Source organism: Quercus suber, unplaced genomic scaffold, assembly GCF_002906115.3.
Source record: "Quercus suber isolate HL8 unplaced genomic scaffold, Cork oak 2.0 scaffold_9, whole genome shotgun sequence".
NCBI lineage: Eukaryota > Viridiplantae > Streptophyta > Magnoliopsida > Fagales > Fagaceae > Quercus > Quercus suber.
In genome coordinates this window covers 154,907-177,516 of record NW_027069475.1, presented here as the reverse complement: position 1 = coordinate 177,516, position 22,610 = coordinate 154,907, and the positions used below count along the sequence as shown (strand labels likewise).

General features: G+C 33.8%; 1 long non-coding RNA gene across 1 annotated transcript; it reads left to right on the top strand.

Moving 5' to 3' along the window:
* Positions 1 to 9,642: 9,642 nt before the first annotated feature.
* On the top strand, positions 9,643 to 12,506 carry LOC112012315 (uncharacterized). The gene is made up of 2 exons (XR_002882956.2): positions 9,643 to 9,742; positions 11,713 to 12,506. It is a non-coding gene; the product is annotated as an uncharacterized LOC112012315 (long non-coding RNA).
* The last annotated feature ends 10,104 nt before the right edge of the window (positions 12,507 to 22,610 follow it).

Sequence of the window (22,610 nt, the reverse complement as noted above, 5' to 3'; positions counted from 1 at the left end):
TCGTTGTTGATATGGCTCTGCTACTTCCCCTAAAGTTTATCTTTCCAAAATGGTTGACTTCCTAAAGCACTCCCGAGGTGGCCTTGCTCCTCGAGAACCTCAGTTGCTATGTCAGTTTCCTCTTTTCTCCTTCATTGATTCCTGGTTACTCCTTTTACATACCACTTTGGTCTTTCACTCTCTCTTTTAATAGAATACGCCGTCAATTTTCTTATTCTTCCAATTGACTTCCACACAATTTAAAAAAAAAAAAAAAAAAAAATAGCAACTCCCTTGCAGACTATTAGTCTTTGTCAGAAGGAATGCTTTGGTACAATCACTTGCATATTCAATTCCTGCAATCTGAACAGCTTGTACAATAAGAAAGTGTCAAATAATAAATAAATAAACCACACAGTGGCCACTTAGCAATCTAATGTGTCAACACTTAAGTAGAGCTAAACAGACCTCACCTTCTCCCTGTATCCAAACATCCCCAAATCTTTGATAGATTTGGCTAGTCAGATTAACACCGGATTCGACACCACCACAACCATGGGCACCGTTGCACGTGTGATGTGTCCTCGCCTCCTTCGCTCTACGTCTTCGACTACGACTGGAATGAATGACTCATATTATATTCCCTCCTACTCAGCAATGTCCTCACTTGGGCTTGACTTGCCAACACCGTGTGGGCGAGTTCGACTGAGATACTGGCTGTGTAATCATTAACTAGGGGTCAGAAATGCGATTGAGGATTTTGAGGTGACTTTAAGACCTAGGTGAAATCCTAGAGGTGGCTTTTGCAGCGGCCAGAGCTTCAAATCCAGTGAAAACTGTGGATATTGGCAGCTACTCATAAAGATTGGAGTTGTTTGGTAATGGGGTGAAGTAAGATTTATTTGAGGTATTGACACTTCAGATTACTGAGCATATTGTCCTGATTTATTAGACGCTTGATTATTGGCCTAGCTATCAAGATGCAGGATTAGATATTCACCAATGGTATAGAGAATCAAAAGGATATACTTTTCTATGTGTAATGTACCCACTCCAAAGAATGATGATGTTCGTTTTGGCAAAAAAAAAAAATTGCTAATTTATTTTACTATTCAACTTATTTTTGCTATTATTTATGGATTTTATTGTACTTTTTGATACTATTTATGAGTCTCACTGTACTATTTTATCTAATTTTTACCTTTATCTAAATAGTCAGTTGTGTGCAGGAAACTTCAAGTTTTAAAGTTTAAACTCGAATTAGTTTCACCAAAAAAAAAAAAGAAGAAAAAGAAAACTTGAATTGGAATTATTCCTTGGGCTAAGTTGTGTGGAAAAGAATGGTTTACCTATTAGCCCAATATGGATAAACTCTGAAAAGGAAGATGCACTCTCAAGTTCGAGGACTTGGCCCAATTATACGAAACGCGGTCCTGTCTTCACTAATGGACTAAGTTGGTCATTTACTCTACTACAGACTACAAATAGCAAGGACCTTCAGTCGGCCCATCAAAAAACACAGCCACCAATTCTGCTAGGCCTAAAAATAGCAAACCCACCACCATGAGATATGCAGGCAATGCGTTTAGTATACATTTGGATTGGTTTGATGCGTCTTGTGTTTTTGCATTTTTTGCTTTTTTTTTTTTTTTTTTTATAATTTTTTATCAGCACCTCTTGCACTGTTCATGGGACATGAACAGTGCATCAAGGCAAATGAATAGCAACCCACACGTGAATAGTAAACTTTTTATTATTTTTTTTATTATTTTCAGTTTTCAGCAAATAAGCGGTGAGCGTTTGGATAAGTGGACGTTTTGCGTTTCCTACTTTTTTTTTTTTTAACCAACACCTATTGCACTGTTCATGGGACATGAAAAGTGCAAATAGGCAAATGAATAGTATTTTTGGTGTGAACAGTAATCTGAAAATTTTTTTTTTTATTGTTTTTAATTTTCAGTTTTTAGCAAAATAAATGATATCCAAACGTACCCTAATCTATTAGCATATGTTAGCAATGGCTTTTGTTTCCTCTCATATCATATCATATCTTCTTCTTCTTCTTCTTTTTATTTTTTATTTTTTATTTTTTATTTTTTATTTTTATTTATTTTTTTATTCCGTCATGAGATAGGCTGTAGGGATGGCAATTGGGCGGGGCGGGGCCGAAGCATGGGATCTTCGCCCCCGCCTCGCACGGATTTTTCTTGTCCCATCCCCGCCCCGCCCCCCATGACGGGGAAAATTTCTTGTCCCATCCTCGCCCCTTAAGGCCCCGCGAAGACTTGTGAAGCCCTGCTCTATACCGTAAAACTTTATTTCTTGTTAATTTTCCCTACAACTATTACAATTTTTTCAAATAAAATGACATGTTTAATAATAAAAATATACTTGAAATTATAAATAAATTTATCCTATCAAATCAAACTAATTTTTAGCAAAAACTAAATAATATTATCCAAATGTTTAACAAGACAATATCACAACAAAAATCTCATAGTACGACACAATAAAATAATCCAAACTCCTAATACATAACAAAATAAAAATTGCCTAGTTCTTCAAAAAGAATCTCCACTTTCTTCCATCATTGTGACACCACTTTCTTCTTCATCATCATAATCATCCAGGATATTTTGGAATGTATCTTCAATTCCATCTGTGGTAGATGAAGAACCTAAAAAAAAGATAAAATAAATTTAATCAAACAATTGAAAAATATAATAAAGAATGCAGCAACATAAATCATTGCATAATTAGACTAGTAAATTTAATTACCATTACTTTCATCCCATAACCAATTTTGAGCACACATTAATGCCTCCACAGTCTTTTGATGAAGTTTACTGCGATGTGGACTTAACAATTGACCACTTGTGCTAAATGATGACTTTGAGGCAACAGTTGACACTGGAATAGCAAGGATATCCCTTGCAATACGTTGCAAAGTAGGATACTTTGGCCCATTAGATTTCCACCATGCCAAAATATCAAAATCCACAGTTCTTGGCATTAAATCATCCTCAAGGTAATGGTCCAACTCCAATTTAATATTCCCACCCCTTTTTTTTTGATAAGATATCTTTCAAAGTCCATAAGGGAGTCATCAACTTGCGGATCCTCTCCCACACAAGGGCCACGAGTACCTTCCCTACCCATTCTCCCAGAACTGTAGTCACGAATCATTTCATAACAAATATCTCTAACCCTTTGAATTTCATTATCAGCTTCATCACCATAAATTATTGGAAAATAATATTCTAACAATTCAATCTTATATCTTGGGTCTAAAATGGTTGCCACGGCCATAACACCATGAATCACATTCCAATAACAATCAAAATTTTCCAACATTTTAAATGCCATACTCCTAATCACATCATTTGCGCTTGTAAACCAAGAATTCAAAGCTATTTTTATTTCACCCACCTTAGGTTGGTTGTTGTTATACCTCTCGGGCCTAACATCTCTTCGGTCAGGGGGAACAATCTTTGCCTTCCCTTTCCCTTATTACTAATCCTCCTCTACACGTTTGTGCTTGTCAATCTGATCCATCAGTTGGCGCATACTCCGTGCAAGCTTCATTTTTAAGGATATTCTTAGTTCATGCTCGGTAGGGAGGCCGACCTTGAATGTCCTCATTGTGACATCCTCAAAATCTCCATCTATCTTATTAAACATTTCCCAGTATCTATCCAAGTAAGTTTTCAATGTTTCTCCTTCTCTCATTACCATAGATAACAAGGAGTCTAAAAGACGAGGAACCCTTCTGCATGTAACAAAATAGGCACTGAAAGCCCTTCTAAACTCTTGAAAAGAGTTAATTGAACTTTCTTTAAGCCTATCAAACCATCGCATTGCAACAGGTCCTAGACTAGAGGGAAAAACCTTGCACATCAAAGCTTCATTCCTAGAATGAACAACCATTCATTGATTGAAATGATTAATATGCTTGACTGGGTCGGTCCTTTCATTGTAAATCATAAAAGTGGGTTGCATAAATCGATGGGGGAGCTTAGCGTTATCAATTCTACGTGTAAATAGCGATTTGGAAATTTGTCGTAAGGCTTTACTCATCGTATCATTTCCTATGCTCCTAGGGGTCGGGCTTTTATCCCCCTTCTTGTAATATCATTCCTCCCTATCCCACTGCAAAGATAAGGAAATGGATCCAATAGGAGGTGTTCTAGACCTTGGTCCGTAACTGCCATCTCCCCTTGATTCAGATCTTGAGCTTGAAGGAGATACAACTCTCTGTTTACGACGTAATTTTCTACATAAATGGTCTATCTTCAATTTGAGGTTCCTAGTTTCTTCCCCATGCGAAATATGGCTCNATTCTCCCAGAACTTAGTCACGAATCATTTCATAACAAATATCTCTAACCCTTTGAATTTCATTATCAGCTTCATCACCATAAATTATTGGAAAATAATATTCTAACAATTCAATCTTATATCTTGGGTCTAAAATGGTTGCCACGGCCATAACACCATGAATCACATTCCAATAACAATCAAAATTTTTCCAACATTTTAAATGCCATACTCCTAATCACATCATTTGCGCTTGTAAACAAGAATTCAAAGCTATTTTTATTTCACCACCTTAGGTTGGTTGTTGTTATACCTCTCGGCCTAACATCTCTTCGTCAGGGGGAACAATCTTTGCCTTCCCTTTCCCTTATTACTAATCCTCCTCTACACGTTTGTGCTTGTCAATCTGATCCATCAGTTGGCGCATACTCCGTGCAACTTCATTTTAAGGATATTCTTAGTTCATGCTCGGTAGGGAGGCCAACCTTAATGTCCTCATTGTGACATCCTCAAAATCTCCATCTATCTTATTAAACTTTCCCAGTATCTATCCAAGTAAGTTTTCAATGTTTCTCCTCTCTCATACCATAGATAAAAGGAGTCTAAAAGAGAGGAACCCTCTGCATGTAACAAAAAGGCACTGAAAGCCCTTCTAACTCTTGAAAAGAGTTAATTGAACTTTCTTTAAGCCTATCAAACCACCGCATTGCAACAGGTCCTAGACTAGAGGGAAAAACCTTGCACATCAAAGCTTCATTCCTAGAATGAACAACCATTCATTGATTGAAATGATTAATATGCTTGACTGGGTCGGTCCTTTCATTGTAAATCATAAAAGTGGGTTGCATAAATCGATGGGGGAGCTTAGCGTTATCAATTCTACTGTAAATAGCGATTTGGAAATTTGTCGTAAGGCTTTACTCATCGATCATTTCCTATGCTCCTAGGGGTCGGGCTTTATCCCCTTCTTGTAATATCATTCCTCCCTATCCCACTCAAAGATAAGGAAATGGATCCAATAGGAGGTGTTCTAGACCTTGGTCCGTAACTGCCATCTCCCCTTGATTCAGATCTTGAGCTTGAAGGAGATACAACTCTCTGTTTACGACGTAATTTTCTACAAAATGGTCTATCTTCAATTTGAGGTTCCTAGTTTCTTCCCCATGCGAAATATGGCTCTAGTTTTAGAGTGACTCCCACTAGCGTTGGTCATATGCACGCTAACTTCATGATCTCTCCTTCTTTCAAGGTTAACAAACTGGTCCTACGTTGAGATCCCACAAATTCTTCTCAGTTTGGTCCAAAACCCACCAGGGCTGGTTTAAACTGTAAGTGCTTCCCTTAATTTCCCATTGACGATGCCAATTGTAAGAACTCGATTTGAACCATAGCCCACTAGGAACAATGGATAATAGCCCAAAGATCCCAAAACAATATATTTATTAGAGTATGGGCTAACAAAAAGGCAACTTAGCAAGTTAAATAAGGGCCATAGATGATTGGATTCATGTTAATAAGATTAGAGACAAGTTTGAGAGAAACTACACTCCTGATTAAGCCAGGATCAAGTCTCTTATAATAAATCTAGAATATATGAATACAATTCTTTTTTCTTTCTCTCTCCTCCTCTAGATTACTGAGTGATTACAATTTTAATACCCTTAATGTTAGTCCTTTTTCTTTGATTTATTGATTTTATTATATATCTATATTGGAAGTGAGAGGAGTCAAAGATGTAAATCCACAATTCGGTTGGATCCATGATATTGTATTCATACTTGTCAGATATCCATCATGTCATGCTGAAATACGCTACAACTTAGTTACCTTTGAATGGCAATGTCGGTTATGAAGCCTAAATCTGATTTTCTCCAAAGGATAGATCTTGACTTAAGCAGAAAAAAGAAAAATCTGAGAGAGGGCTGCGTTAGTTTTCTTAGGGTCTTTGAGGAGGTGAGCACGAGGCTCATGTTTCCCATAGTAAAGACATAGTTGTCTTTTTTTTTGACTAATTTTCGGATTCTAGCATGAACACATTTTTCTGATTTTTTATATTTCCATGTTGATCTTCACTTTTTTACGAATTATGTTGATCATTGAATTAAGAGCGAGAGGTATTTGTATTTATCTAGTACCCATAGTTAGCTAGGCTTTGCATGGTATTCAAAAATCAATACGTAGCCAATAATACACTAGATGTGGAGTATTTTATATACATGCCCTTTTTTATGAGCTATTTCCTTATATAGTCTTCCCCATCTAGCCTTCCACTGTTATTATCAAGATCTCTGATGCTTGTACCATCAAGGCCTTAGAAGTGGAAAGGTTGTGATGGATGACCACTGTTCAGATGTTATTTCTTCATAAATGCGGCCAGATCAATTGGTGTAGTGCATTTAATGTGGTAGTAGCAGTTTCTTTACCAGATATTTTCTCCTTTCGTTGTTGGCTTCTTTCCTTAAAGCTTATCCTCAAAAGAATGGTTACCTCTTCACAGCATTCTCAAGGTGGCTCAGGGTTCCAACCTTCCACAATGCTTTCCTGAGGAAGCTCGGCTCCTCGAGAGCTACCACTAGTTTTTTATTATCTTTCCTTGTCCTAGCTCAATGACCCCATACTTATCAAACTTTTGACCATCCTCGGGCTCCTATATGTCCTCGGGCATAGCCCACGGCCCAACACTCTTGCTCGGCTCGTTTATCCTCACAAAAATAGTTAGGTGACATAGCCGATGGTTGGGGAGGCAATGCTATGCTTTTAACTAAAATGAAATATTACATCCATCTTGTACTCAAAGAGGGAAAATTGCAATTTACCTTTAAAATTTAATAAACTCAAGCAATAATGAAAGAAACTATCATACAAACACCAAGAAATCAAAATGATAACACCACAACAAATCAAATATATAGAAAACCTTCTAATGTTAGGAGAGAGAGAGAGAAGAGAAAAAAAAAAAAAAAAAAAAAAAAAAAAAAAAAACTCTACATGAATAAATATAAGAAAAAATTACACTTTTCTTCCCTAATCTTTCACCTAATTTACAATGTCACCTTGAATTTTTGAAATGAACAATTGACCTCCCAACGAAAGTAAAGTTAAAATATTAAAATAAAATTTAGTCAAATTTAGAAGGCATAATATATATTTTAGCCTATTTTTTATTATGCGCCTTTATCTCCTAGTAGGTTTGTTCAGCTATCATTCGCCACTGATGGAACCACCTTTCACCACACCGAGCTGCTCGCCTCAGAGCTCCATTGCAGGTGTCCGGCGCGATGTCGGCAGCGATTTCCGAGTACCGAAGCCACCAGGTGCGGCAAATGGTGGTGAGTTTTGCTCGCTGATGACAACCGCACCGCACCACTTATAAATGTGTGTGTGTGTGTGTGTGTGTAGCTGAGTGGGATAGAGAAAGGAAAGCTCAGAGAGAGAGAGAGAGAGAGAGAGAAAGAAAGAGTATTTAATCAGGAGGAAGAAAAAGAAGCTAAAGTTAGGGTTGATTATACATTTGTAAAATGAAGTCATTTTTGGATTTTATTTTCTAAAATTCCCGATACTAAAATGACGTCATTTTGGACTTAAAAAAAAAAAAAGAATTATACTGTGGAACGACGTTGTTTCAAGTTAGGTTAAATTTTTTTTTTTTCATTTATATCACACAGCCCCTCATTATCTCTCTCTCCATAGCCTTATTCACTCTCTCTCCACATAGCCTCTCTCTTTCTCCCCTTTTAGCCATCACCAGTCGCTGCCACCATCCTCTATCATTTGATGCCTCAATTCTCCAAGTACCTTCCTCTCCTCTCTCCCTTTTCTCATAACTATTCTATGGAAGTTTCAAGAGAAGGCTTTGATGGTCAATACCTAGGCTAGTATGCCGTCTATGCTTCTCCTTGCTACTAGGTATGTGAATTTATTTGATGCTTCATACCTAGGATACTAACTATGCTTTGCCTTACTATGCTTTTTAGAAAGATTGTGAATTTATTTGAGATATTTTGTGTGGGAATTTGAGAAATATTGTGAATATGTTTGTTTGTTTGTTTTTTTTTTTTTTTTTTTAATTTAACACAGCCTCTCTCTCTCTCTCTCTCTCCCTCCTTAGCCATCACCAGTCGCTGCCACCATCCTTTATCGTTTGATGCCTCAATTCTCCAAGTATCTTCCTCTCTTCACTCCTTTTTCTCATAACTATTCTATGGAAGTTCCAAGAGAAGGTTTCGATGGTCAATACCTAGGCTAGTATGCCGTCTATGCTTCTCCTTGCTACTAGGTATGTGAATTTATTTGATGCTTCATACCTAGGATACTAACTATGCTTTGCCTTACTTTGCTTTTTAGAAAGATTGTGAATTTATTTGAGATGTTTTGTGTGGAAATTTGAGAAATATTGTGAATATGTTTGTTTGTTTGTTTGTTTGTTTGTTTTTTTTTTTTAAAGAATATTTGGATTGTTTTATGATATTGTATGTATGGGTTGTTTGATGTGGATTAAGGGTTTATTTTTTTTTATTTGAGTTTTTTTTAACCGAACTAACTGCATCGAACCGAAATGGTGCACCGCACCTTGTGTAGACCGGTTTCCACCCCTCTACAAGTAAGGTGCGGTCAGGGTTGAGGGGAAACCGCCCCTATAGGTGTGGTGCGAAAAAGCCCCCCAAAACTGGCCACACCGCACCATGTATAGCCCTACCTGGTGGCTTTATACCTATGTTTTCATGCCAGACTATTTGTAGCTGTGCCTTGTATTTTTGTTTTATCTGCTGAAATACCCTAAAAATGCCCCTAATGCATTTACTTGGTTTTGAACTTGCAAATCATGGAAGAGATCTTCTTGTCCTTGACTTCTCCCACACTTGGTATTTAGCAATTTGATACTATAAAAAATTACTTTATTTATCTTATTACCTTACTTTACAAAATAGCAATATGGTGTTAACGGTGCTAAAATTAGCCATATGTTGTTAATATATATATTTTTTTTCTTGTTTTCCCAAACTAAACCCACATCATATTTTTTTGTGAGTCTCAACATAAAAGGCCTTGAATAAAAAAAAAGGCCCAGTATCTTGTGGAGCCTAACAGGCCCGCTCTGTCCCCTAATAAATAATAATACTCTCGATTACTCCATTCCTCTGAAGAAGAAAAAATCCCCTTTCCTCAATTTCACGACACAATTGACAGAGAGGAAAGCAGAGGCAGCTGGGTCTCCTCCGCCACGAAAGCCCGAGATTGATGGCTTCCTCACCGACGCCTGGTACAAGGTCCGCTTTTCTGGACACCGCTACTCAGTGCTCAGGCTTTAAGTTATTCGCACAATGCGTTGAGCTATCACTATTAGGTATCCTCACCGACGCCTGGTACAAGGTCCGCTTTTCTGGACACCGCTACTCAGTGCTCAGGCTTTAAGTTATTCGCACAATGCGTTGAGCTATCACTATTAGGTGAGCAATGTTCTGTAGGTTTTGTTTCTTCTTTCAATTACCTCATCATGCCATACTCTTCTTTGTGCTTTTGTGTTTTGTGCCAGGAGATAGGCTGTTCTCAAATCCAGTCCTAAATGTTGATTATCGATTTTGTCTAGTCTGTTGGTTCCTTGTATACACTAAAAGCTCATCTACCCAAATATTACTATACAAATTTGTTTTTCATGAACATTTTTAGGATTTCTTATTCTCTAGATACACTGATGGTCAATAAATGTTTCCAGATGACTCTGTCAGTATTAATTCAACCATATGCGTTGAAGCAGTTTTACTTAGTCTAGCATCTCTTTTTGTTGCAGAGTTTTATGGATTCGATTAGTACATTTATAAAGAAAACATTTTTTTCTTTTGTTGGGTTATTAAACAATGTGCAAATAAGAGGTCAGGTTTAGTGCAACCATGGCAAGATGCCGCGTTAATTGTTCCCCATTGCTTAATGTGGTGTCTTTGGTGGGAAAGAAATAGTAGGTGTATTGAAGATAACGAGAGATCTATACCAGATCTCAAGTTATTTTTCTTTAGAACTTTATTGGATTGGTTGGTTGCTATGCTAAACCAATCTTTCTCTTCTTTTCTTGATTTCCTTGATTCTAGTAATTTTTGTACTGTTGACCCCTTATACACTCCCTGTGTACTATGGTGTTCTTTTTTGATAACAATAAAACTTATTACTTGTCAAAAAAAAAATTTGGGGTAAGGGTGCCTATCAGTCACCTCTCTTAGACCCGTCAATGTGAGAGCTTATGAACTTTAAATCATGTGCAGAGAAATAATATAGATAGAACTTTAAAATAATGCTTAATTTGAAAAGATCATTTGGATTGAATCAAACTTGCTATTCCAACCAATTAAAAGGACCACAGTAGTTCTAATTTTAATTGGTTTTGAAGTGGTCTGTATTGGTGTAACTGTTTTCTTTTTTGTGGGAACGTAAGAACACCTGCTTTTAGTTCTTTCTTGATCTAATTTTTCAAAATTTTACAACATATCATTGAAAGTTTGAAACCAATCTCTCAGCCAACATTTTTAACTTCACTAAGTTAAAACTATTGTTGTTTCTTGCACAGCTTATTTTTATGTTCAAATTTACAATAGTAAAGAAGACTACAACATTTATAAGTAAATTGCAAGCAAACATCAAGGCTTGGAAAAGTAATATTTGCTGGAGGTATAATCTTATCCTACCACTCTGAGCACTCAGATAAGTATGAGAAGAAATGTTGAAGTATTGAAAATTGACAATGTTAAATATAAACTACTCACATAAGATCAAGATTTTTTAAAAAAAAATTTTAAATCTATAGAATTACTAAAAAGAATAAGTTGATGAAGGCCTTGTAGATGTGAGGACAACACCAGTTACATCACACTTTATTATTATCTCATTTACATTTTTGTTTATTGAACTTTGAATATCAGTCATTCATAGATTTTAAAAACACAACTGTTAAATGATGTTTTTCTTTGTGTGGGGACAAGAATTTTCTTGGCCATTTCTTTTTTCCCTCTCATATTAGGGAAACAGATTTCCATCTACCATAGTAATGATTCAAAAACAAAACTCAAACTAAAATTTTTTTGAAACTATAAATTTTTGAAACAATTGATCACAACTAAAGCGATCAACTTGTCCAGCTTGTACTATTTAAATAATCATTAACATATGTATTTGATAAGTCTCATTGTTTTTCTTTAATCTAGTACATGAGTCGCTTCATTTTTTCTTTCATCAGCAATTAGCCTTACTAAGGAAAGATTGGCACATAGCTAATAGATCTCGCAATTGTCATAGAACATTCAAAACATACATAAACAACAGATTTTAAGGTCACTTACTTTGACATCATAATTATCTCAAAAGTGTTGAACAAAGACTAATTAGGCACTAATTACCTCCATTTTCACCACTTGTCTCGTTGAGTTGGCAGCTGGCATTGAAGAACTATTGAATGGTCTGGAAGCTTCTTGACGCATTGATTGTAAGCTATCTTGGAACCAGATGCACAATTTGTTGAATGCATTTGAAGTAGCTTCACTGATTGTGTTGAATGCATTTGTAGTAGCTTCACTGAATGACTGGAGAATCTGTGAGTCATAAAGTAATAGCAGAGATGTGCATACCCATAAAATGAGGATGAGCAATCCTAAAACGAGGATGAACAATCCAAAGGGAGGTACAATAATCCGTAGCAGCAAGCCACAAGCTAAAGCTCCAAAAATGATACACACATGCCTGAGTATAGGGAGGTATCTTGTGTTGGGAGTCAGTTGGCTTATCACCGCCAATGCTGTAGCGTAAAAAAATATGGCTATGACAAAGGCCGACATGGTTGCACCATGCGTTTGAAATGGGTCGCCAGAGCTTTGACCCCTGACTTGGAGGAGGGTAAGCAGCAATATTATGAGAAAGCCAACAGCAGTATGGATTGAAATGGAGGAATGGGGTTCTTGTTGACTGCCACAAATAGAAGAACATGGAGTTGCCTTAGATTAGATGCAATATTTGTGACTATACATGCAGTTGAAGAGTTAGCACGAGGAAATTAAGCAAATATCCATGACATTCCATTTGTCAACAAGAATTTTTGCTTTCAATGAGATAAATGCACTTAACAAAATTTACAGTTGTAAGTGAAATTATTTGTTGAGTCTTTCAATATTGTATCAAAGACATCGAATCAAATCTTCCGATCACTAATGTTAACCTCTTCTTTTTTTCCTATGCTTACATCTAATATTCTTCTAGAACAAAATAAAGAGAAGTCATCTGATTTTTTATTTTTTGCTGGCTCTTACCGAATTATTGTTGTGAAAAAAAAAAAAAATAATACCCTTCATTTCTTCTACTCCTCTGTCTGCCATTATTTCACTTTCCTAGGGTGTTTGCTTCGCGCAAGATTTCTTTTCCTGTTAAAATTAGGATATAGTTTAATTACAAAATTGGTTGTAACTTAAGGCTACAAACCTTACTCAATATTATTAACAATACTATATATTTTGAAAATCTAACTATTGAATTGTATGTACTTTACGCTCTTAATACACGTGTCAAATTTTGTGTCAATCGGCTATTATTTACTTCATGATTATATTTTATGCATAATTTTAAATTACAAAAATTTGTAATTTAAATAATTTATTGATGACATAGTTATTTATCTATAATTTTGTAGAAATTTTACAAATAAGGAGGATATAAGAAGAAATTGTAATCTAATGATGGATTTATTAAAATTCATCTCCAATAAAAAAATTATTAAATAAGATTATAGTCTTAAACTATAACTAATGACTAAGAGATAAATTAATTGGAAATGGTGTTGAAAATATGAGGAACAGTTCATTTATCCTTTTGAGAGTAAAAAACAATCCCTTTGTATCTTGATTTTGATCCATCTTCTAATATTGACCTACCGAGTTGATTGAACTTTCAAGCCTTGGGAATTATATTTTACGGTTTTTTATTATTTAGAATTATATTCTATGGTTAGTCACCTCAAATCCAACAAAAATTCTATTAAAATTTAAAACTAAGTTGTTAGAAATCTGGTTCATAACAGACAAACTCAAATATTCTATAAACAATTAGCAGTGCAGATAAGCTGTAAGGTTAAGGTCCGAAGGTCCATAAATCCAAAAAGCACGAGGTAGGCACACCTCTGTAGCACAATTCACCAGCACCAAAACAGTACACAGTCACAAGGCTTAAACCAAAAACAGAGCAAGGTCCCCTGCAACAGCACTAATAATGGCTATCCCAATCCATTCCTTTATAATTTATTCGACGCATTATATCATAAACTAGTAAATGAAGCCTTGGTGATGAAAAAAGTTACTACAAAAGCAATAACCTTGTTGTAGGATACATTGAAAAATGTAAAACAAAAACTAGTGTGGAGAGATTTCGACTAACCCTTCGGGTTCGGGATGAAGATTGCTGAGCCTGTTCCCCATTCTCTCTTTCTCTCTCTTTTTGTTATGTGTAACTTCGTAGAGATGAAATCTTAGTGGCTTAGTTATTGCACTACTTCTTGCAGTGTTGATGATTCTGCTTTCTCGTATGGCACTCTCTCAGAGCTGAGATACATACCACCTTAAAAGCTATATTTTGAGGTTCGATATTTTTTTAAAGCCAAGGATTATTTTGTCAATCTCTCGAGTTTTTGAGACTTTTGTCGATTTACCTTTGTTTTTTCAACGTACAAATACTAGAGTTACAGATTTACCCTTTATTTTGTGCAAATAAGCTCCTGATCCGGTGAGAAGTCACGGGTATATAAGTCTTCTCACTCGCATCTAAGATTGTGTGAAGAATTTTTTTATTTTAATAGGAGAGTGAGAAGACTTAAATACCCATAAGGGCTTCCTCAAAAAAAAAAAAAAAAAAAAAAGTCCGTAAGGGAAATTCTCGGTCTCTTCTCTTTCCATTACTTTTACTTAAATACCCTTAAAAGAGGTCTATGGTCTTAACTTTAAATACCCTTAAGTCTTAACTTTGAAATGGTCAGCATAAAACAGTAACCTTACGAATATGACCCTCCTTCTTTAACAAACTACAAATAGCACAAGGCTACAATCTTTCAAGCTGAGGGTGGGCTGGGCATTTTTAAGACTCGGACTAGAAATCCAATCATGTCGGCCGTGCTAAATTGGAGCTAGCCTAGGAAGTGATGGTCCTATTGGGCTAGTTTTTGTGGAAGAAGGGAATATCTGATGGCCTAATGAATAAACCCTNATTTTTGCTCCCTCTTTATCTTCTTTCTCTTTTTTTTTTTTTTCTTTTCTTTTTGTCTTTCACAAGTCTGGGACTGTCTGCTCCTCCTCTTCTTTTTCTTCTTTTCTTTTCTTTTCTTCACTTTCTGGGTCTGGTCTTTTTTTTTTTTTTTTTTCTTTCTTTCTTATTCTTCTTTCACTAGTTCGGTTTGTTCCTTTTTTTTTTTTTTTTGGTTCGGTCTGTTCTGGGTTTTTTTTTTTCTTTCTTTCACTGGTTCAGCCTATTCTTTTTTTGGTTCGGTCAGTTTTGGTTTTTTTTTTTTTTTTTTTTTTTTTTTTCACTGGCTTCAATGAGTATGGATACAAAAACAAAAAAAAAAAAAAAAAAAAAAAAAAGAGCTGCTCCGGGTGACAGGCCATGGGACCCACAAATAGTGTGAAAAATATTGAGTGATGAAAAATGAGTGATGGTGCCAAACAGGTGTGAAAAATTAAGTAATGAGTGATGAGTTATGAGTTATAAGTGATGAGTGATGAGTGATGGAAATTGAGTGACGGAAATTGAGTGATGAAAAAATTTCATCCAAACAGCCTCTAAGTCTTCTCACTCGCATTTGAGAGTGTAGGAAGATTTTTTTTTTTTTTTTTTATAGGTGAGTGAGAAGACTTAAATACATACCCATAAGACTTAAAGAGGTCTATCCGTCTATGACTATGGACAACTAATGCTGTTTATCAAAAAGGGGCAACTAATGATTGAAAACAGTAATTTACGAATATGACCTTCCTTTTTTTAACAAACTACAAACATAACTCAGAAATGAAATTTCGTATATTTTTACTAGGAACAGGACCTAGCAGAAGAATATTCTTTAATCTCCGGTGAAATACGATAGGGGAGTAATTCATTATTTTTTTTTTATTAAATTCAATTATAAGGTTGGTTTATTAAACTTTTTAATTATTTTATTATATTACAATAGGGGTGTCAAATGGGTGGGTTTGGGTCGGTTCGGGTGGGCATAATTGGGTTGGGTACATAAAACTCATTTACCCATTAAAACCCATTTAACTAATTGTTTCTAACCCAAACCCAACCCAACCCAATTATTATGAGTAAACCCCAACCTACCCAATTACCAAATTATCAAAATACCAAAATGACCCTAAAGTGTAAATGACCAAAGTACTCTAAAATCTTCAAAATTGACCAAAATACTCCAAAACCTCAAAATTACCAAAATAACCACGAAACCTACAAAATGACCAAAATATTCTCAAAACCCAAAAAATGACCAAAATACCATAAAACCCGAAAATGACCAAAATAACCCAAAATCCAAAAATGACCAAAATACCCCGAAACAAAAGAATTACCAAAATAACCATGAAACCTACAAAATGACCAAAATATCCCCGAAACCCAAGTAAATGACCAAAATACCCCCAAAACCTTAAAATTACCAAAATACCTCTAAAACCCAAAAATGACCAAAATCCCCCGAAACCTAAAAATTACCAAAATAATCTCAAAACCTACAAAATGACCAAAATACCCCAGAAACCCAAAAAATAACCAAAGTACCCCTGAAACCCAAAAAATGACCCAAATACCCTCGAAACCTAAAAATTACCAAAATAATCTCGAAACCTACAAAATGACCAAAATACCCCTTAACCTAAAAATGACCAAAATACCCCCAAACCCAAAAAAATTATCAAAATACCTCTGAAACCTAAAAATGACCAAAATACCCCTAAACCCAAAAATGTCCAAAATACCTCCAAAACCTAAAAAATGGCCAAAATAACCTCGAAGCCTAAAAATTGACCAAAATAACCATGAAAAACTAAAAATGACCAAAATACTCCCGAAACCTCAAAAATGGCCAAAATAACCACGAAGTTTAAAAATTGACCAAAATAACTAGAAACCTAAAAATGACCTAGAAACCTAAAAATGACCAAAATAGCCCCTGAACCTAAAAATACCAAAATACCCCCTAAACCTAAAAAATGATTGGTATACTTTCGAACCTAAAAATTAACGGAAATACCCCCTGAAACCTAAAAAATGACCAAAATACCCTTGAAACCTAAATACGATCAAAATAACCCATAAACCTTAAAATGACCAAAATATCCTCGAAACCTAAAAAATGACCAAAAATCTCTGAAACCTATAAAATGACCAACCAAAAAAAAAAAAAAAAATCCCTTAACCTGTAAGTCGATAAAATACACCCTAAACCTAAAAAATTACCAAAATCCCCCGTAAAACTAAAAAATGACCAAAATACTCCCTAAACATAAAAAATGACCAAAACACCCATAAACCTAAAAAATGACTAAGATACCCCAAACCCCTATTTTGGTAATTTTAGAGGCTTCAAGTGTATTTTGTTCATCTTATAGGATTAGTTGTATGTTGGTCATTTTAGATATTTTGAGGGTATTTTGGTCGTTTTATAGGTTTAGAGGTATTTTGGTCGTTTTAGACGTTTCAGGGTATTTTTGGTAATTTTAGAGTTTCATGTTTTTGTGGCCATTTTAGTGGTTTTGGTTTATTTGGGTCATTTCAAAGGTTTAGGGGTATTTTCGTCACTTTAGAGGTTTGAGGGTATTGTGGTCATTTTTTAGGTTTAAGGGGTATTTTGGTCATTTTTAGGTTTCGGGGTTATTTTTGTCAATTTTTAGACTTCAGAGTTATTTTGGTCATTTTAGGTTTCTAGGTTTTTTTTGATCAATTTTTAGGCTTTGGGTTATTTTGGCAATTTTTAGGTTTCGAGGGTATTTTACTCATTTTTAAGGTTTTGAGGGTATTTTGGTCATTTTTTAGGTTTTAGGGTTATTTTGTTTTTTTAGGCTATGGGGTTATTTTGGCCATTTTTTAGGTTTGAAGGTATTTTGGTCATTTTTAAGTTTCAAGGGTATTTTGGTCATTTTTGGATTTCATGGTATTTTGGTCATTTTGGGTTTCAGGAGTATTTTGTCATTTTTTGGGTTTTAGGGGTATTTTGGTCATTTCTGAGATTTCGAGGGTATTTTGATCATTTTTTTGGGTTTCGAGAGGTATTTTGGTCATATTTTGGGTTTTAGGGATATTTTAGTCATTTTGTAGGTTTAAGTGTTATTTTGGTCATTTTTTAGGTTGATGGAGTATTTTGGTAATTTTAGTAGTTTTGGGGTTGGGTAATTGGGTATCCAATTAAAACTCAATAAACATTAGTGTTAATTGGGTTTAATTGGGTTAATACCTATTTAGGTGGGCAAATGGGTTTAGGTTGATTTTGCCACCCAATATATATAAATATAGCATGACAAAAATAAAGAATAATAAATAACAAATAGCACAAGGCTACAATCTTTCAAGCTGAGGGTGGGCTGGGCATTTTTAAGACTCGGACTAGAAATCCAATCATGTCGGCCGTGCTAAATTGGAGCTAGCCTAGGAAAGTGATGGTCCTATTGGGCTAGTTTCTGTGGAAGAAGGTAGTATCTGATGGGCAAAATGGCCCATACCACTTATTTTTGAAATTTTTAGGAAAAAAACATTGTTTCGGAAATAAATAGGAAACTACCACTTTTTCAAGAACTCGAGTTTCAGAAACTCGAGTTCTCTCAATTTTGCCACCGTGGCGCTGCTGAGCTGGAATTTGCACGATTAAAAAAAATTATGTGGTACTCGAGCTTGGTAAACTCGAGTTCCATGCAACACAATACTCGAGTTTACCAGGCTCGAGTACGTTTTATAAATAAAATGGAGAAAAAAAATTTTACACATACTCGAGTTTACCAAATCGAGTACTGTGTAAAATTTTTTTTTGTTTTTTTTTTTTTTTGTTTGGGGATAATCAATAAATAAACATAAAGATAAAAGTAAGTGGCTTTTTTTATGTTTTTATTTATTTAAATAGAAGCATTGTAAAATATAGAGATTTTAATTTCAAAATATGAATTAATTTCTACATTAATTAAAATTGTTCATTGTTTTCTCATAAAAATTATTCACTATTTTCTGTATAAACTATTTATACGATTTTGCATAAAATTATTTTCTGTTAGCATTATTTAAGAAATTGTTCACTCTCTTTTCTGCATAAATTATTTTCTGTTTACTGTTTAAAAATTGTTCACTGTTTTCTCATAAAACACCTAGTGAAATCGTGTTTTAAATTTAAACGCCAAATCTAAATGCTTTTTATGTTTGAATTTCACAATAATCGAATATATTTTTCTGCATTGATAAAATCTGTTTCTACATTAATAAAATTTGCTCTTTGCACATCATATTTACTGTATATTCAAATCTACTTACTGCATTCATAAAATCTGTTTTTGCATTAATTAAAACTGTTCACTGTTTTCTCATAGAAATTGTTCACTGTTTTCTGCATAAACTATTTCTAGCATTCTGCATAAAATTATTTTCTGTTCAGCATTATTTAAAAAATTGTTCACTCTCTTTTATGCGTATATTATTTTCTGTTCACTATTTAAAAAATTGTTCGCTGTTTTCTCATAAAACACCTAGTGAAATCGTGTTTTCTAAATTTAAAAGCCAAATTGAATGCTTTTTCATGTTTAAATTTCACAATAATCAAATTTGTTTTTCTGCATTGATAAAATCTGTTTCTAGGTTGATAAAATTTGCTCTCTACACATCATGTTTACTATATATTCGAAGCTGCTTACCGCATTCATAAAATCTGTTTTTTGCATTAATTAAAACTGTTCACTGTTTTCTCATAAAAATTATTCAATGTTTTCTACATAAACTGTTTTTAGCATTGGCGCAGTTATTGCACTTAAATGGTTTTTGTGTTTTTTTAAAATATGTAACCATATGAATAATGGGCAAACTCCATGAAAGAAAAATGAATGATTCGTATAAATCACCTAACGGTAAATGCCTCGAAAAATTCGAATTTGTAAAAAAGTTCGAATTAGTTGAATGTAGAACTGTTCATTAAGTAAACTGTTTTCTACATTAAGTAAAACTGTTCACTGTTTTCTCATGAAATTGTTCACTATTTTCTGCATAAACTATTTCTAGTATTCTGCATAAAATTATTTTCTATTCAGCATTATTTAGAAAATTGTTCACTCTCTTTTTTGTGTAAATTATTCTCTGTTCACTATTTAAAAAATTGTGCACTGTTTTCTCATAAAACACCTAGTGAAATCGTTTTTTCTAAATTTAAAAGCCAAATCTGAATAATTTTTATGTTTAAATTTCACAATAATCGAATTTGTTTTTCTGCATTGATAAAATCTGTTTCTACGTTAATAAATTTTCTCTCTACACATCATGTTTACTGTATATTCGAAGCTGCTTACCGCATTCATAAAATCCATTTTTTTGCATTAATTAAAACTGTTCATTGTTTTCTTATAAAACACGATTTCACTAGGTGTTTTATGAGAAAACAGTGAACAATTTTTTAAATAGTAAACAGAAAATAATTTATGCAGAAAAGAGAGTGAACAATTTTTTAAATAATGCTGAATAAAAAATAATTTTATGCAGAATACTAGAAATAGTTTATGCAGAAAATAGTGAACAATTTTACTTAATGTAGAAAACAGTTTTACTTAATGAACAGTTCTACATTCAACTAATTTGAACTTTTTTACAAATTCGAATTTTTTGAGGCATTTACCGTTAGGTGATTTATACGAATCATTCATTTTTCTTTCATGGAGTTTGTCCATTATTCATATGGTTACATATTTAAAAAAACACAAAAACCATTTAAGTGCAATAACTGCGCCAATGCTAAAAACAGTTTATGTAGAAAATAGTGAACAATTTTTATGAGAAAACAGTGAACAGTTTTAATTAATGCAAAAAACAGATTTTATGAATGCGGTAAGCAGCTTCGAATATATAATAAACATGATGTGTAGAGAGCAAATTTTATCAACCTAGAAACAAATTTTATCAATGCAGAAAAACAAATTTGATTATTGTGAAATTTAAACATGAAAAAGCATTCAGATTTGGCTTTTAAATTTAGAAAACACGATTTCACTAGGTGTTTTATGAGAAAACAATGAACAATTTTTTAAATAGTGAACAGAAAATAATATACGCATAAAAGAGAGTGAACAATTTTTTAAATAATGCTGAACAGAAAATAATTTTATGCAGAATGCTAGAAATAGTTTATGCAGAAAACAGTGAACAATTTCTATGAGAAAACAGTGAACAGTTTTAATTAATGCAAAAAACAGATTTTATGAATGCAGTAAGTAGATTTGAATATACAGTAAATATGATGTGCAGAGAGCAAATTTTATTAATGTAGAAACAGATTTTATCAATGCAGAAAAATATATTCGATTATTGTGAAATTCAAACATGAAAAAGCATTTAGATTTGGCATTTAAATTTGAAAACACGATTTCACTAGTGTTTTATGAGAAAACAGTGAACAATTTTTTAAACAGTAAACAGAAAATAATTTATGCAGAAAAGAGAGTGAACAAATTCTTAAATAATGCTAAACAGAAAATAATTTTATGCAAAATCGTATAAATAGTTTATACAGAAAATAGTGAATAATTTTATGAGAAAACAATGAACAATTTTAATTAATGTAGAAATTAAATTCATATTTTGAAATTAAAATCTCTATATTTTACAATGCTTCTGTTTAAATAAATAAAAACATAAAAAAAAGCCACTTACTTTTATCTTTATGTTTTTTGTCGATTATCCCCAAACAAAAAACAAAAAAAAAATTTTACATAGTACTCGAGTTTGGTAATTTTTTTTTCCATTTTATTTATAAAACGTACTCGAGCCTGGTATACTCGAGTATTGTGTTGCATGGGACTCGAGTTTACCAAGCTCGAGTACCACATAATTTTTTTAATCGCCCAAATTCCAGCTCAGCAGCGCCACGGTGGCAAAATTGAGAGGAACTCGAGTTTCTGAAACTCGAGTTCTTGAAAAAGTGGTAGTTTCCTATTTATTTCCGAAACAGTGTTTTTTTCCTAAAAATTTCAAAAATAAGTGGTATTGGGCCATTTTGGCCATCTGATGGCCTAATGAATAAACTCTGCTAAGTGCTAATCGAGCTGCACTCTCAAGTTCCAGAACTTGGGCCTGTCTTCGCTAATGAACTGAGGTGGGTCATTTCCTACTAAAAATACACAGAAAGGATATGAGGACAGCAACAAGAAGGAAATTCAGCAGGCCCCAATTCAAATTCTAGCCACCAAGTCCGCTTGGCCTAAAAATATCAAACTGTACACACCACAACACACAGCCGAAAGCTACCATAAGCTACTCATGCTGTTACTGTAAGTTATGCATGGAATACGTTGAAGCTATTAGTATAGGTGTGCAATGTCTTCTGTTTCCTCTTTAAAATTTACTTCATATATCATATCTTTTTTTTTTCCCTTTTTCTTTTTTGGCTATGAGATAGGCTGTGCTGTTTGTGTTATTGTGGGGGAAAAAAAATCAAGTCCATATTGGGCAAGGCGACAAATGGTGAAGAAAAAAAATGAAATTTGATTTCTAATTTGTAATAAAAATAGTTGCGTATAATAAGGCGGATACTTAGGGAAGACATTGTTACGTTTTAAACTAAAAGGAAATTTTACAATTGTCCTATACTTAAAAAGGGCAAAATGCAATTTAGACTTAAAATTTAGGCTAAAATGCAAGGTATGGACTGTGGTGGAGGAACCAAGTTCTTGCTGATTGCCCAAATTAAAAAACATGTAATTGCCTGAAATTACATGTGATATTGGTAAAAGAAAAAAAAGCAGTTGTAGAGTGAGTAGAAGGGAATTAAGTGAATATCCAATGACAATCTACTTGCTAACAAAAGTTTTTGCTTGCATAGAGATTGTACCCGTTAATTAAACTATTAATTTGGTAAGTCTTTCATATTTGGTGAGTCTTTCAATATTGTATCTAATACTTTATTTCAAACCCTGAATCAGTGGCGACTCTAGGAATTTTTTTTAGGATGGTCATTAAGAAATTTAAATTATACAAAATCTATTAAAAGTGATAACTTGAATATTTGTTACAATTGCGAGTCAAGTCACTAAGGAGAGCAAAATTGTTGCGATTGCAAAGCCCAAAAGAGTA